The 18,135-nt window shown below is 33.4% G+C and overlaps 2 long non-coding RNA genes across 2 annotated transcripts; both read right to left on the bottom strand.

The window, feature by feature from the left end:
* Positions 1-9,094: 9,094 nt before the first annotated feature.
* Positions 9,095-10,485, bottom strand: LOC144431306 (uncharacterized). Its single transcript, XR_013479933.1, has 4 exons — positions 10,467-10,485; positions 9,966-10,119; positions 9,409-9,485; positions 9,095-9,246 (listed from the first exon to the last, which is right to left on the bottom strand). It is a non-coding gene; the product is annotated as an uncharacterized LOC144431306 (long non-coding RNA).
* A 1,479-nt stretch (positions 10,486-11,964) lies between these two features.
* On the bottom strand, positions 11,965-13,306 carry LOC144431307 (uncharacterized). The gene is made up of 3 exons (XR_013479934.1): positions 12,846-13,306; positions 12,281-12,357; positions 11,965-12,114 (listed from the first exon to the last, which is right to left on the bottom strand). It is a non-coding gene; the product is annotated as an uncharacterized LOC144431307 (long non-coding RNA).
* Between the last annotated feature and the right edge of the window lie 4,829 nt (positions 13,307-18,135).

Raw genomic sequence — 18,135 nt, 5'->3', positions numbered from 1 at the left:
CACACATTTAAACCTATCATAACAACCAATTGAATCCACTTCATTTTCGATTGGGACATCGAGTTTGGGTTTTTATGCCTGGCAGTACTACACGCCGGCGACAGATGTTAAGACAAGAGTGAATTCAAATTAATTTTATTCTGATTTTTATCTTTTGCGCTAGCTTTGATTTCCTTTATCACCTTCGCAAATTAACCGTCCCAATTTTATGCGATCAATTTTATCATTACGGACACTGGTATACGGATATTTATGAAACGATAGTTGACTTTTTTAAATCGTATTAAAAAAAATGTCGGGTTTCCAATTTATCAATGCCACGACGACAGGGATGGCCATTTCCGAATACTAAACTATTCCGAATACATTCTAAAATAATGTTTTCGAATCTGGAATTCCGAATACATTCTAGAATCGAAAATAACATATTTTTGTTTTAGTTTATTAAAATAAAACCAAGTAAATTAGGAAATAAGCTTCAATAGAAATATCAGAATAAAGCCATAAACCAACAGTATATGTACACAAAGTAATTGGTAGTTTATAGCTATCAATAAAAAATAATAGCAACTTGTGACACAGTCAGTTTATTAAAATTATTCACTTTGTACAAATGACCATATGAAAAGATAGCCAAGGAGTTGTCTGACGCTTTCTATCATTGGTACCATGATATTACGATAATAGTCGAGTCTATTGACAAAAATACTACTTGTATTCAGATAATTGTGTGTATTTTCTGTGAGTAATCAAATTTATTGGCAATACAGGCAACTGAAACAAGCAACAACAATCGAGAATCCATTATGCCTTTGAAAATTCTAATATTCAAGCTTAGAGTATTCTACTACCTACCAGTATATTTGTATATTAATTTATGTGAACCATATTGTTAATATGTGTAACATATTGTTGTGTTTGAAATTAGAAATAAATTAATAGAGAATAGATGACCACCACCGCCAGCCGCGCAGCCAGGATTTTCGAAATCGGAAATTCCCATTGCCGCCTGTAACACCCACCGCGATTCCGCGCTCGTTAAAAGAGCCGTCTTTTCAGCGTATAATGATCATCCTGTTACATAAAATATTCAATCCATGACAACTACGAGATTCTAAAATATCTTTATATATCAATTTAATGTGTCCAACGTAACTCGCGGTTGCTTCTTCTTACGTCAAAAAAAAACATTATTATTCGGTCCACAGCGATCTGTCAATTCGTGACCGAAACGGGCATATTTAAAATGTCTTGCTTTAATAATTTAATTGTCTTCAATTTAACCTGCGGTTGCGTCGACAAAATAAAATCCTCACCACTCTTATATACCATTGCAATCCGCGATCATAAGAATAAAAACGTGTGGTAAACTGCCCGATTAAATAATGTTCAGATCCGTATTTTGCGAATTCGGCAAATATTTAGATGTAGGCCTACTTGTTAACAGTGACTCCGCTCAATCGAAATGCTGACACTCTGATTATTTTTAGATAAAACCGTTTGAAAAATCCATAAATCTGCTGTAACATCTCAGAGTAAAATTTATTTCATCACAATAAAATTGATTGAATATACTTTAGATTAATTATATTATATACATCCTCACAACCCGGGAAAAAGTTGCGTTGCAAACCTTGTATAATGTTAACACGAAAATATTCGATGACAATTTAAAGTAATGAATAATCAGGCAAATCCCACCCTCAATTCGTGACGATATGTTTCTAAACGCCCGACCAAACATAATGTGTACGGTAGGCCCACGAAATTTTGCGATTTTCACAGCCTAGAAAAGCGTTTTATACATTTTCGCGGGCCTCAATAAAACTTATATTGTTTGCGGTTTTATTTTCAGTATTTTAAATTGCCGCTTTTCAATCAAAAAGTTGCGTTGTCTTTAGAAACTCGCCGCCGATGAACGTATTTACCAGATTCACAATTCCGTGCGCGTACAAAAATAAAATAATTGTCATCGTTATCGTGGAACAAATTTGTGGAAAATTTTCGTTTTAGAGAAAATAACACAAACGTAAAGGCGTTTACGGCAACACGTTACGATGATGAGTGATGAAAACAATCACGCACAAGTTTCTATCGAGAATGTTTTCATTCAACGGAAACGTCTTGGAAGCGGCGTCCGTTGTTATTGCACCGTTTTTAACATTATTCGACTTTACTACCTAGTCAGCATTTTATAATAATTATTGATGCCAACTTATTGACGTTATTCCGATTACCATGCTTCATTTTACATTAAATCATTTCGCGGCCTAAATGTTGTAACATTATTTGCGACAAATTTAGATCAAATATTAAATATTTGCGCATAATTTAAATACCGTACTTATATGACATGCCTTTTCCGAAAATACAAAGTTATATCGCAAAAAATGCATATTGTGACATATATTTTGCACTCATGAAAAAATTAACTTATTTTTCTAACTCAAGTCGACGATCCTATCGGCCGAGATTGCACAAATTTGGTCGAGTGTCGGTGGTATTCAAGAATCAAAATAAGTTGCCGCATTTGGTAAAAACAGTTAATCATATTTGGCCGAAATATTGCGAGGCATTGTGGAAAACATATTGAGCAAGGACAAGTCCGGACTGATATAAAACCGGTAACAGAACATCAAGGTTTTGTAATTGAAAATGGTTCTCGCACAGAATAAACACACTGGCTCCTACTTGATATTTGATAGTAGTTAAATTGAGAATATTGAACTGTTAAAAACAAAAAAACGATCGTCGAAATTCTTAAATCTCGTTGCCTTGGTTAAATATAATCCAATGATCAGGACATTTTCAATTAAATACTGCACAAAGATAGTTATACAATAAACATTTAGGCTACAATTTAGCTTCTTTTTTTTTAAATTTTAATCATGCATTGTGGTGGAGAAATCCCACTATTTAAATACGGGTAACTATAAAAATAGAATAGGATTCTGGATTCGATTTTAGTTTTCTAAAACAGTGGTTCCCAACCGTCAACGGTCCGCAAAGGAATTTTACCGGATCGCGGGAAATCCCGTCATATTGTTGTTTCTCTGCCGTCTCAATCGCTTTACCGATGCCGAAAAGACGAAGTTGCGTTGGTTCATTTCGCAATTTCTCTTCCGTCGTCATATTGCTGATTTTTACCGGATCGCGGGAAATCCCGTCATATTGTTGTTTCCTTCCGTAACTCGAAATAATTCCGTAATTCTGTAAATCTGTAAATTACGTGCAAGCCTAAATCCATACTATATATATATGTATTACTTTGATTTCGATTCAAACATAAATGATTGGTTTGAGTAGAAGTTTATTTACAAAACCAAATACAATTACAGTACCTAGCTTTAGGTATTCTAATTCCATAAATAAATTTATATTATACTTTATGATAACTGATCTATCGATCCTCCTCGCGGTCCTATTATTTTAATTTGATTAAAGACAGCAGCCGAACTATAATAGTTCAAAGACTGTGTTTTCCATTAGTATATTATTTATCATAAGTGTATAATTTCCTCATAATATTAAGTACAAGTAGGCAATTATATTCAAATCACCCGTATCGTCAAATCAAAGTAGCGTCTTTGCAAAGCGAATCATTACTGTTATCAAGGGATTAAACATAGGAGCTTACCAACAGACGTTGCCAATTTATGGAAATTTGAAATGCACTAATGGAAGTTAAGAAATATCTTTATCTTGTATTTCATTTTGAACAATTGGAGTATTTTGCGTAGTGGCCCAGGCTATGTCATTTTGTCGCAACTAAGAAATGTTTTTAGGGACTTGAAAATATCCGATAAAAAGGTGCAATGAACAGTTATTGAACAATTTTTACTTAAAATATAGCCGACCATTTTGTAAAATTTGCAATTAAATATTCTATTTTTCTATTATTCATTTTGCTGGTTAAAACAAATAAACTTGATAATAACTATGTAAACGAATTCGTTAGCATGAAATTATCCTGTCCACTTATCTCTTGAGTGTGCAGACAAGTGGCTCTCATATTGGGGTTGACTCACATATTGGAGTTGCAAAGTGACTCCGTTCGAACTGGGGTAATAATCAATTTAACTAACTTTCTACGTTGATCAATTACTGAATACCCAAATTGTAGTGACGTTACTATTCGTATTTACTAAAATCTGAGCCTTCTGAATTTCGATGTGAATATCAGTCAAATTACAAATATTTTTTTGATAATCATCCCCGAGCTAAAACGTAAAGATCAAGTCGTGGGTATGTAAGTTTCACTCCTATTCCCGTTGAACCACTCTAACATATACCGAAATGTTTGTTACTTGGTTTTGCTTATTTCTTACACCTGCCTTGGTATTGAGCGACCCAGCTTTCTACTGCTCCATGCAACTATGATGTTTAGCCTAGTGGTTAGTCTCGCGTTATTTTTTGAAAGAAACTTCTGTTTTCAACCTGCAATTATTTAAGTGTGGTCGATGAAAATATAATAGAAATATATCAGACGTTTAATTATCATTGCAAGAAATCGTTGTGATCAGACACAAAGTGGATTATTTGGCTAAATTATTAGGACGAAAAACTTTTCAGAAGAGTGTTCAGATTGCTTTTAAAATTTCAGCAATTGAAAATATTTCTTTTAGAATTTAGAACTTTTATATTTTCAAATTCTATATTTTCAAAGTTGGTCCCCATGATGTTTTCTGATTTTGAATGAAGATGTCACCGTTAAGATTTGCCACGTGATTTGTTCTGGCTATCATTGAGTCAAGGCGTAAATAAATACTAATACGGTCAACGTCATTACACCCCCAAGGTCAAGATGGATTTATTGCCGATAGGTTTTGGATATTTGAAGCTCAACGAACGGCCTATACAGGTGAAGACGATCGAAAACTTCATGTTTTATTTATGGACGTACTGGTTAGTATTTTTCTATATGTATACGGTTAATTCAGTGGTTCCCAAACTGGGGACCTTTTGGGGTCGGTGAAGCTCTTTCGGAGGGTCCGCGAAACAAATCTGTAACATGGCTATTATCATGACGTTATCAGAAGAATTGTCGCTTGCCCGTTTCGCCTATTAATGTTAACCTGTTACACGACCAACTAGCACCGTTTAGTTTGAGCACTTGGAGCACTTTTCGTTTGACATTCTGGATTGTGTGTTTGTTTATTTTGGATTAATTCATGGGAATTGCAGCGTTCCTAAATGTATTCTCGTAACATTATTCTCGAGTGAACGTTTCATTAAATAATTCAACCTAAAGGATTTGTGGGTTTTTGTTTGTCGTGCTAATATTGTAGCTCGTCTTACCAGTTTATTGCAAGGATAAATCAATTAAAAATATTGGTATTCTACTAAGTACGAGTTTTTATACTTATATGGTTCAGCTTAAAAAAAATATTGGCAAAGTTAAGATTGAGATTGTTTATGTACTTTTATTACTTCTGATATTACAAATAGATTTGTATTCTGGGGAACAATTTTTGTTGATTTGTAATTTAGCTATTCTGTTATTGATCAAAGGGTGCTTTTCTCGGAATTACTCCGAGAGGTCAGAAACCTAAGATCTGTTATGTAAGTAGGTCTAATTACATCAAACAACTCGGCCATTGGTGCAATATACGAAGGGCCATTAATAACCTCCCGATCACTGTCCCCGTATTTAAACTAGTTTACCTGGCTAATCTCGCGACTAATTAGGGCTGATAACCGAATGTCCGTGGTTTGTGAAGTGGTACATGATTGAGTCATCTTATCGATATTCCCACGCCTGTAATAAACAAAAGAATCCTTTCACAACATAACAATGAAGACGGAAAATATTAAGCATGGTTTTAATTTTATACATTATCTAGATGTTATAATTCTTTTCTCGAACGGTGCAAACCAACAGAAGCAGAGAAGATTAAAACATGTAAGTACATAGACGTGCATAATCACCATCAAAGACTAAATCAATGTATGTTCACTCCAATAACTACAGAAATACAAGAGAGAGATGCTCAAATATATGGACACGAAATCTAAAACAAATAGGCCGTGAGACGAACCCCATGAAAAACGCCCAGGAAGTGAACTTTGTAGCGCACATGTGGTAACTGAATAAGTCTTTAGTTTTGAATGAAAATGCACATACTGAACGCACTACAGCTTGTTCCCAATAACGAAAGTTGCACATTTTTTTTTTGTAAAACATGCTTCAAAATTCCAAATGCAAAATTGGATATAAAGAGATTCCTCGAAAATCAATAACCCCAGGAACATCGTGAGTACAAATAACAAATAAATCGGTTATTTCTCACTGAGAAATTTACATGGAAAAGTCAAGAAAATAAAAAGGAATACAGTGTGTGCATAACATGTGAACAGAAATATTTCAATTAGTCATTTTTCAGTTTATGTGGTTGTGTATTTGAAACAAAAGCAATAATATTTATAGAAACAGGACTTTTGACGCCAACAGATGTCTGAGAAAAAAACAATTGCTTTTTAATTGCTTTCGAAATCCTCATTCTCATCAGGTGCAGAAGAATGCCATGTATTTTAATATGAAAAGCCTATTTAAACTGTTTACAATTGATATGATTCTTATATACCGTTACAGTTTTCTTAAAGACTTCTTCTTTATCTGATGTACTACAGTCCTGCAGTGTTCGCATGCTATACTCCATCTACACTGAATCTCGACCAATCTCACAGTCTGGAATGTCCAGTAAAATTGGTTACTTTCCCCTCTTTCTCATAAACGTGCATTACACAAACGGCCATTATTTTTGAATCAAAGATGCTCTAGCCTATATAGGAGTATAAGTCTGCTGAATACTCAAGAATTGTTATTAAATTAGTCATAAACCTCCCATACAAGCATGAAAAAATCGTTATTTATGACATATCTCTCTAGGTCTAGCCTTCCTTGAAGCAACCGTACGGTATCTATTTAACAACGATTCATGAGCTAGTGCTCAAATAAGACTGTTATTCAAGGTAAGGATTTACAATTGCTTAATAGCTTACTTATGCTTTTTAACATTGTCTTAGAATAACTTAACTACTGATAACTAAAAAAGACGAAGGAAGGGCTACCCAACTCAACGCAAAAGCGAGCAGTAGATGTGAGATTCATCCGACCGTCTACAGCTGATCAAATTTTATTTGTTACATCATGCAGAAGTCTGAGTTCATTGGCCATGGTTGTCGGAAAAGCAGAGAATATAGAACATAATATATTTCTTGCAGTAGAAGTGTCTTTTTCGTAAAACGTCTTTTTCTAAAGAGCGTTTTAAAATGATTTTCAGGTAGCTCCCTTATGTGCGGAAACGTTGTCACGCTTGGCGGATTCAAAACCGCAAAATTTTGTATGAAATATCAGTTCTCATATGATTCACAGAAAATTTAGGAATATATAAAAGTAATAGCCTTCTGGCGAAAAATATAATATTTAACCACTGAAATTTTCAAAGCAATCGATTTTTTTTATAAAGGTAACAACAACAACAGGAAGAAAAATTCTAACAACAACATAATAGTGAAACTGTCCACTACGTGTCCAATAACTTTATATTTTGGAAAGCAACATGTTGAAAGTAATTAACAGAGAAATAATGAATAATATGCAAAGCCGAATTTTTGTGAGATATTTAATCAATTACTCATCACTAAAGGTGTGTTTATTTGGAGCAAAGCAACAGAGGTTTCACAAACTTTACCTGATGGACAGAGATGGGGATGGGAAAAAGTAGGAGACATATTTTTACCAAGATGGATGACTATCCCTGAAGCAGCAAAAATTTGCACAGGGCTGATTCATTGTGGCTGCAAGAGAGGTTGTGCTGCTCGCTGCAAATGTTTCCGTGCTGATTTAGCATGTACACCACTATGTTTCTGTGGTGGGGATTGCGGAAATAACGACTGACATTGTAAAATTGCTACTGCACATGAATGCCAAGTTTCATGCTTGCATCCAAAAGTGCAGGAGTATATATCTAAATAGTAAAATTGCCCCCACTAGTTATTGGGGAGTCTTTGTGGAATATATTTTTGGAAAATATAATTAATTCAATCGTTTTCTATTTATTTCTTTTTGTAGCACTGACATAAGGCGACGTTAGATATAGATTAGAATAATCAACGATTCCAGCCGAGTTTGAGCTGGAATGTAATGCAAGTTTTCCGTTTTTATCTGACTGAGATACTAATGCCAGAGTTAAAAGAATGAATTTATCTTTATCAATATATATGATGACGATATGATAGCTTCAAGATAACAGTAATCCGAAAGTATACCATTGGCGATGGCAGTTGATTGAGCACAAAAGGAATTACATTTTGAAAGTAAATGTAGCTTAATTTGTGATCCATGACAATAACATAAATTCTTTTATCAAGGGAAAGTGTCAAAATGCACTTCTGATCATATTTTTTACTTCTTATATACACATCGGTTTACTTATATTGAAAATATCCTTTCCTAAAGTAATGTTTATTTTCTTTTAATAGCAATACGGATGATGCCTCGTTTCCATGGCAACGAGGTATTTTCTTGGATGGCCCCATATCCAAAATTGACCAGGGGATGCTACTGTACATGTGTGCCAAGTTTCATGCTTGCATCCAAAAGTGCATGATTTTACCTCTTATCCGCTGGACTATACAAAGAACGTATGCGCACAATGTTGGTTACAATACTGATGTCACTGTTCTACAGTGGTTGAGGATTTAGGGTGGTTAGGCTTGAATGTTGTATTATTTAGTTAGATGAACATTTAAAAAAAATGCTGCGTACTGCGACTAAATTCCAAATTTTACTAACATAGCCGAAAAGAGCGAGCGAAATAGTTTGTCCAAAGCAGTGTTTCTCAACCCAGGAGTCTTGAGTTTCAAGCAAATTATAACAAAGCGATGCGGAGAAGGTTGGAGCGTTTTCATACTTCAACAATACTTGTTACCAGTTCGTTACTTTCTGCTACCAGCATTACAGACTGGAATAACATATTACTTCGCTATATTACAACCGCTCACAATCAGGGAAAGCGGAATATGCGTGCTTGCTTATATTAAGGTTTTGCGAAGTGCTGTACTTGGCTAGACAAAGAAACAAAAACTTGACCACTATGGATAAATATTTATAATAATAAAAAATCATAAAATGCGTTGTACACGTACTTTAATCGCAGATAAATTAATATGAGTCGAACTATAGAGATTATATTGTTGAGTGATTTCATCATCCAAGATGTTCGCGAACTGGTGAGTCATCCTCTAAAATAAGAATAAGAAACTGTTTTATTGCCATATATACTGACTCGATTTTGAACTTTATATTAAATTTCTCTTCTAATCAAGTTTATAATATATTAGATATATATTTGAGTTCATATTCGCTACCCATATTCAAATTTCAAAAAGTCAAATAAAAAGCACCTGAATAGTTTTCTTCAACTAAGGATCTTTTCCTTTTTCCCCACGATCCACCTCCACCATTATGTGTCGATTGACCACTGTGATGAAATTATGAATTAGAATCAATAAGTTTCATAACTACACTAGCAAACTGCTGTAAATCCACGACACATAGGAGCCAATAATTATCAAAAAACCGCTAAAAAAATCACTGCCAGAATAGGAGTTTTGTAGAAAAGCAAGAATCTATACTCTATTGCAAATAAATTATCCGCTAGTCTGCGATCGACAGAGAGTTTAGTATCTATATGTACCCCATTGCATCGGTATTTATAGTTTTTCCGATTCCTATAGAAATGTTTAAAAAAAACAGTAAGTCGTAATTACACGCTGAATAAACGCCAATTCGTAAACAATCAGTTATTTTTATTTGAAATATACAAGTCTTTTCAAAGATTCTATTGCAAATGCGCTGATCACGAGCAGCAGTTTGAACAACAAATTATTTCAAATTAAAAAAAAATGTATTGTCGCCGGAGTACATTTTACAAACTGAAAATAAAATATATTCGATTTACTTCTCGTCACTGTCTCCTCCTCCTTGAGGAACGTCAGATGCTACCATTGAATTTTCATCCATTATAACAAGGATGAGAAACAGGAGCAGCGCAAAATATATAGTCTTCATTGTAAGATTTTATCGCTCTAAACGCAGTTCAGCTAAAAATAAGACTACATAGACAATTAACTTAAAAGTGTTCTATTTTCCAGAAATACATTCTAAATTTATTTGAGGGGTAGTAAATTTCCAGAAGAGTTTTATTGTTAGCTTCGATTGACTGAACATCGTTAAATGTTCCAAGGTGGAATATAACAGTTCAAAAAAACACATATTCAGATACAATCAGAAACGGTATTAGAAATTGGATTTTGATGTTAAAGCACAAAGTGCCCTATTTTGAGAATATTGTTAGGTTAATTTCTACTGCGCGGCTCTGCTTTTGTCATAGCCAGACTTCAAAGAGAATTAAACGTTATCGCCTCTCTCATAGAAGGAACAAATATCTAACATAACCTACCGTAACAAAGAATGAACTATTCGAAGAACCGTACACCTCCCAGTTCCATATCAGCTGAAAGCTGTTTATATACATAAATTGCGTAAAATTACCAGGTTGTGTTCAATACATAAATGATTTGGAAATTATCATGTTGTCAGCAGCTCGTCATACTCATCATATGTTTGTACAAATTAATCCCTACTATTTCAATGTAATATGCAGCTTTATCTCTCAATAGAAAATGATTCAAAATTTAATTTGTACCTCACAGTTGTAAGAATGATTAGAAAAAGACTAGGTTGTAAAACGAATCCTTTTCTTGATAAACATAAATATAATGTTAAAGTAAATCATATTTCATCATGATACAAATTGCGAATCGATGATGCTGAAGGTCGATATAAGTAAAGCTGCTTTTTAATTATATATTATTTTTACTTCATTCAATATACTTTAATTTCAGGGTGTTCCTATGCTCCATTTAGGAATAAATTTATTATATTTATATAAGGATAAAAATGACAACTTCTAATTTAAAAGCGGACAAATAAACAAACCGGAAGAGTTACACATGTAGCGATTGCATTATTCATTGATTTCATTTTCAGTTATTTCCGTCAGTTTTTGATTGTCTGATTTAAAACATTTTACAGATAGAATTTAATTAAATAATAATATTTAAATAACAAAAACACGGAGATATAAATTTTATTCAAAAAATAAATAAAACGTAAAAATTTTATATCGTTTATTTAACCACCACAATGATGTTTGCTGATTGAGCAAGATGGATTTATTGCCGATCGGTTAGAGCTTTGAAGCTCGACAAACGGCCTATGCAGGTGGAAGTAGAGACGAATAAGACGATCGAAATCTTCATGTTTCATTCAGACACGTACTCGTTAGTATCTTACTGTATGTATACTGGTAATATCTAATTGGATACGAAGTGGACCGACAGATCGTTTTGCTATTATGTTGTTGTTGATCGTGTTGATATTTTCCTCAGTTGGTATGAAAAAAACCGCTTTTCTCATTTTATAATGAAACAATTGCTTCGAAATTTTCAGTTGGTGAAGATTGTATTTTTCGATAATAGGCTATTATTTTTATTTATTTCTAAATTTCCTATGAATCCTATGAAAACTGATATTTCATCAAAATTTCGCTATACCTTTATTTTTCTCGGGAACACGGGTTTTAAACGCCGTTTCCAATTTGACACCATGCGAAACTAGTAGATTAATAAATATCGGTGGGTATGTTACGCAAAGTACTTTGTTTTGGAATTCGTGTACATATATTTTAGCATCGCTCTCTTGTTTATTAAATCGTAGAAAAAATAATGGGCTTTCTGTTTATGTTCATCACAGCGACTCAATGTTAAGGTTTTCTGTCATTATAGGTTGATAACATTTGCGGCGTAGAAGCTCAGTTTTGTATGTATGACACTCTTTAAGGTTTTGTGATTCATGCAAAGTGCTGTACCTGGCTGGACAAAGAAACAAAAACTTGATCACTATGAATAAATATTTATTATAATGCAAAAGCATAAAATTCATTGTGAACATACTATCAATATAAATAAATAAATATGAGGCGAACTATAGAGATTTTGTTGAGTGATTTCATCATCCAAGATGTTCGCGAACTGGTGAGTCATCCTCTAAAATAAAATAAGAAACTGTTTTATTCCCATATATACTGACTCGATTTTGAACTTTAATAAATTTCTATTTTAATACTAATCAAGTTTATAATATATTAGATATATATATTTAAGTTCATATTCGCTACCCATATTCCAGTTTCGAAAAGTCAAAAACAAGCACCTGGATAGTTTTCTTCAACCAAAGATCGTTTCTTTCTTCCCCATGATCCACCTCCACCATTATGTGTCGATTGACCACTGTGATGAAATGAATTAGAATCAATAAACTCATAACTAGACTAGCAAACCGCTGTAAATCGGCGACACATAAGCCAATATTTATTGAAAAACCGCTAGAAAAATGACTGCCAGAATGGAGGTTTTACAGAAAAGCAAGAATCTATACTCTATTGTAAATAAATCAAAATCATTTTCCAATCTAGTAGATCGACGGAGAGTTCAGTATCTATATGCACCGGTATTTATAGTCTTTTCCAACTTCTATAAAAAGTTTGAAATAACACATTTTGTAGACGAATAGGTTTTTGAGACGTATGGAGTCTGTTTTGTAGATTTGAATATGAATGGCATTCTGAATCAATGCGCTATATATTGAGGAAGATCTACGTCATAATGGCACGCTTTATAGAAATAGAGGTCTTTTCGAATTATTTTGAATTAAAAAAAAAACTGTATCTTCGCTAAAATAAATTTTGCAAACTAAAAATGAAATCTATTTGATTTACTTGTCTTCTCTGCCTCCTCCTACTCCTTGAGGAACGTCAGATGCTCCATTGAATTTTCATTCATCATAACAAGGATGAGAAACAGGAGCAGCGCAAAATATGTAGACTTCATTGTAAGATTTTATCGCTCTAAACGCAGTTCAGCTAAAAATAATACTACAGACAGTAGACAATTAACTAAAAAGTGTTCTATCTTCCAAAAAACATTCCAAATTTATTTAAGGAGTAGGAAATGACCAAAACAGTTATATTGTTATCTTCGATTGACTAAACAACGTTAAATGTATTTAAAGTGAAATATAACAATTCGCAAACACACATTTAGATACAATCAGAAACGATATTAAAAATTGGATTTTGATGTCAAAGCTCGAATTTTTCTATTTTGATAATATTTTATCTTTATTGTGCGGTTCTGCGTTTGTCATAGCCAGATTTAAGGAGAATTAAATGTTATCGCCTCTCTTATAGAAGGAACAAATACCTAACATAACCTACCGTAGCAAAGAATGAACTATTCAAAGAGCCGTACATCTCTCAGTTCGATATCAGATGAATGCTGTTTATATATATAAATTGAGTAAAACTACCAGGTTGTGTTCAATACAAAAATGATTTGGAAATAATCATGTTGTCAAAAGCTCACCATACTATTATATATTTTTATAAATTAATCCCTAGCATTTCAATGTAATATGCAGGTTCATCTCTCAATTGGAAATTATAAAAAATTTAATTTGTACCTCACAGTTTTAATAACGATTAGAAAAAGACTGGTTTGTAAAAACGAATCCTTTTTTGATACAAACAAATATAATGTTGGAGTAAACGATTAATTCATCATAATACAATTTGCAAATCGATGATGCTGAAATAAGTATAGCTGCTTTTTAATGGCTATTTTTCCATCATCCAATATACTTTAATTACACAATACTGTATGCTTCATTTAGATCTAATAATGTGGAAACGGGAATAAATTCGATATATTTATATAATGTTTAAAAAGCAACTTCTAATTTAAAATCTGGCGAACAAACGAATCTTTATATATATAACATACGAATTTTATTGATTTCAATTTCAATAATTTTGGTCAGTTTTTGATTGTCTGATCTAAAAGCATTTTGTAAATGGCATATAATAGACAATATTGTTTTATTAGGAAAGAAAACTTTTCCGTACTGTCATATTGGGTTCTTCATTGAACGTCTTCTTAAAATAGAAGAGATGATAACTCAAAGTTTCAGATTTTGTGGTAGCACACATGTCCATTTCACGTTATTATTCCATAAACTTGACAACTTCATACCAAATGAGAGTCAGAAATATTTATGGATGAGTATTTAGTTTCAAATAAGCACATTTTTCCATTAAACCAATTAAGAAAAATTGAGTTATATTCAATAGGAGTAACTTATAAATCAATTGAGATAACATTTTTGTGTAGAATTTTCAAGTTGGCTTATTTTTCTCTTCATATAAATAATAAATACATGAGTATAAGTATAAATTTTATTCAGAAATAAAAATAAAAACACATAAAGCCACAATTTAAGTTAATCGTTGTCAGATCCGGAGCAAAATTGTCTTCCTGCTGGAACATATATAGCAAGGTATCATAGACGTACAGACCACAATACCAAAGACTTTCGGCTCAAAATGAAAAACTGATGTAAACATCATTACTATTAAATGGATCTACATTCAAGGGGATAACTCGGTCTCATTCTTCATCGATACCGAATACATCTGATTCCTAATAGTTGATTGATTTAAATTGTACTATATTGAACTTATTCGGATCTTTGATCTTTTATCTCTGACCGAGTTCATAACGGCAACTCCGTGACGTTGAAGAATAGAATGAAAGTTGTGATGATACTACGGGAAAGAATGTCATGCTCTTATTAATACAGTAGCATGACGGTCCTCTGTTGTTGTTGATGACATATTCTTATTGTTACTGGGAGTACTTTTGCACACATTGATTATGTTTTTTATATCATCGCCGATCGAAGCTGAAAATTCTGATTCGATAGCCTGTGATGACTGTTTTCGAACCGCCAATCAGACTTATTCTGGTGTGATTGGTTTGAGGTTCGCATTGATTCTGTTTTTGTAGCCTACTATGTAGAAAGATATGGTTTGCTGGTTTGAATGTAACGTATGGTTTGGTATGTATAGATTATTTTCAGGAACGTGGCTGTATGTTGCATATGTTTGAGGGCAAAATGGAAATTAATTGCAAGACTGTTTCTTCGATCATACCCATTCCTTCTGTTTGTAAATTGTAGAATTTCAGTTGATCGATTGAAATGTGACTGCCGCGAGATACTGAGATGTCAAGATGGGTCAGACTTCTGCGTTGGATAGGGTGACCATACGTTCTCCTTTTGGAGGATTTGTCCTCCTTTTTCGTTAAAAATGTTATGTCCTCCGAGGACGCTCTAAGAGGTCAAAATGTCCTCCTTTTTCCAAGGGATTAAATATTTGAAATTTATTCACGGCATATTCAACATTTTTTGATGGGTTAAAAAATTTAGTAAGTAAAAGTAAGTAAGCAATGCATTGATATGTCAATAAAACCTTAATGAACCTCGAATACAAAAAAGCGTTGGAAATACCTTAGTTAGGTTGTTATGACAAACCAGTTATTTCGTGCTCAACACCTCATTTCTAATCTACTAAAAAATTATAGCTCAGTTTTACGAACAGGTTGAATGTAGGAAATAAGTGTATATAAATTGATATAGGTACAAGACGTTATTAGTTTCACTAAGTAATACATTTGTGGCAACAAATATTTCATTAGAGCTTTGCTAAATTATCATCCGTACTGGACGGCCTCAAAATAACGCTAGGTCATAAGGTAGACTATGTCAATTCCTGCAAAAGTCTATAAAAAAAAACTTTTTAATCCACATTCCAATGCAGTTTGAGAAATGACTGAGCTAACAAAATTTCTGAGATGTCGTGTCATCTTCCCGATCTTAAAAGTGCAATTTTTATACAACAAAATATTATTGCTACCAGCATCATTGTGACACAACAATGACTATTTCCACGCTGCATATTGATATCTAAGGTTACACCACAATTATCATTTTCTATAACCATTCACAAAACTAGCTTCTCTATTGTGAAGTTCTAATTGCGCTCCTAATCCAGTAATTTCAACCGTTGAATGGGGCTCAACTGGAGCTAGCACAATGGCGTTTGAGATTTGGCAGACCCGCAAAAGTTTAGAACCACATCTCTAGGTTAAATGCATACTTGTTTATCACGTAAAAATCGTGTTGTTCTGCGATTATCTTCAGGTCATTTCATCTTGTTCTCAGCAATTTGGTGAATTTCGATTTTAGCTGTAAATTATGTCAGTAGACCCAGTACATTGTGCCGCCGTGGCCACGGCCCATGGGCCGTAGAGGAGTCGCCACCCCTGTAGTACTTGCGGCTACAGTTGCTCGTTGACAAAAGGAGAATGCATTATTGCATTGTCGTTACTTCGTCTATTGTTATTTCTATTTTTAATCCTAAATTATCTAGATATATAATAATATAGATATATAATGTATATCTCAGGCACATGTGAAATTTTGTTCTACCAAACGAGGTGTCCTCGTTTTCGGGTTTGGAAATATGGTCACCCTAGCGTTGGGTATGAAATTAAATATTAACGATTACCTTCATACTTGCTTCGTGTTCTGTGATCAGTGTTTTGGGATATATTGTGCTTCTGCTTCATGTTTGTGATTGATTTTATACTGTGCCTTTACTTGCGATATGCTTCAACCGTGATTCCGCATACCTCATGCTGTGCTATTAGTTGTAAATATTTGGGTAAGTGGAGGACTAAACTTTGCCTTTTTCATTGCACTCATGAACATTTTCACGCATAGAACTTTGCACCATAAGTTTTTGCACTGAATACATTCGCACACATTGAATAGTCGCACTCACAGTCATTTTTGTTATATATTATATTTGAACTTACACTTTGAGCTTGTTTAATTTATCTGCTCTTGTGCTGTATTGAAACGTCACAATGGTATAGTGGTAAGTTGCTTTTCTTCTTTTTGGTGGACTTTTGTTCTGAACTGAGTTAACGGACAGACGTACAAATAAATTGCGTGCAGTTTTGTAATGAGTCTGTGTTCTTTACTTATTTTAAAATATAACAATTTTCACCAGTCAATAACTGTGTTAGTAATAAATTATTTATTCGAAATTGAGAGCTGTAATTTTTGTTACAGTCGCGATATTTTACGCACATTGCAAGTTATGATCCTATACATGGCGATAGAAATATCTATGTCGTGCTAGTTATTCAAGACAGTGGTTCACAACCTATGGGTTGTGTGAAAATCCTCTTGAGCCGCCAGTTTTTTTTTTTTTTTTTGTTTTTTTTTTAAACAAAAAGATATGAGTTAATAATTTTATGCTCTAGTGAAACTAATTTTTTTTATTTTCTATTGGGAATTGAAGTGTTGCTCAGTAGTAATTGTATATGTTGGAAGTATCACAGCGTTAACTAAGCAGCATCTATTTTATAAGGGAAGCCTCGCCACGATTTCGAAAACTCTCTGAGGGCAAACAATCGCAGTTTTTTCGCATTGAGGTAAATTCTGGTGGAATGAATGTTATGTAAAATGATTGTTTTGTATCAGTAATTTAATCTAGTGACCATAAAAGCACTACATGCCGTTTAGTGTTTAAATATGTCCTTGGATCGTCGTGGATGCACATGTACGTGCGTGCAATTGTAATGTCTATGGGTACAAATGTCCGTTGGTGCAAATATACATGGTTGCAAATGTCCGCTGGGGCAAATATACATCGGTGCAAATGTCCATGGGCGCAAGCGTCCATGCTTGCACTTGCATTGCTTGAAAAGTGAGTAATATGGAGCTACATTTTATAAAAATCGTTAAAGTAAGTGCAAGCAAAAAGTCATGAATCAATGCATTATAACTTCTGTAACAAATGCTCATTGTTGAAGTATCCAGTAACAAAATATCCGATTTAATTCAAGTTTTTCGTGTTTATGAACTTTTGTTAATGGGGTCTCATAGTACGTCAAATACCATATTAGGTGTTGCATGATAGCAGAAACATTTGAAAACTCTCCATTCCAGATTGCGACTTGTTTCATTACTGATCTCATCGATAAGAATATCAATCTATTTGTCTATCTGACTCAGTTCTCAAATAAATTATTGGCTAACATTCTAAGCTATTATTCTAAGGTATTATTGTGTGAAACAGTTGTTTGCGTAAGTTACATTCT

Source organism: Styela clava, chromosome 13 (assembly GCF_964204865.1).
Source record: "Styela clava chromosome 13, kaStyClav1.hap1.2, whole genome shotgun sequence".
NCBI classification, from domain to species: Eukaryota; Metazoa; Chordata; class Ascidiacea; order Stolidobranchia; family Styelidae; genus Styela; species Styela clava.
The sequence above is the reverse complement of the archived record's forward strand: the minus strand, read 5'-3'. Positions and strand labels throughout refer to the sequence as shown.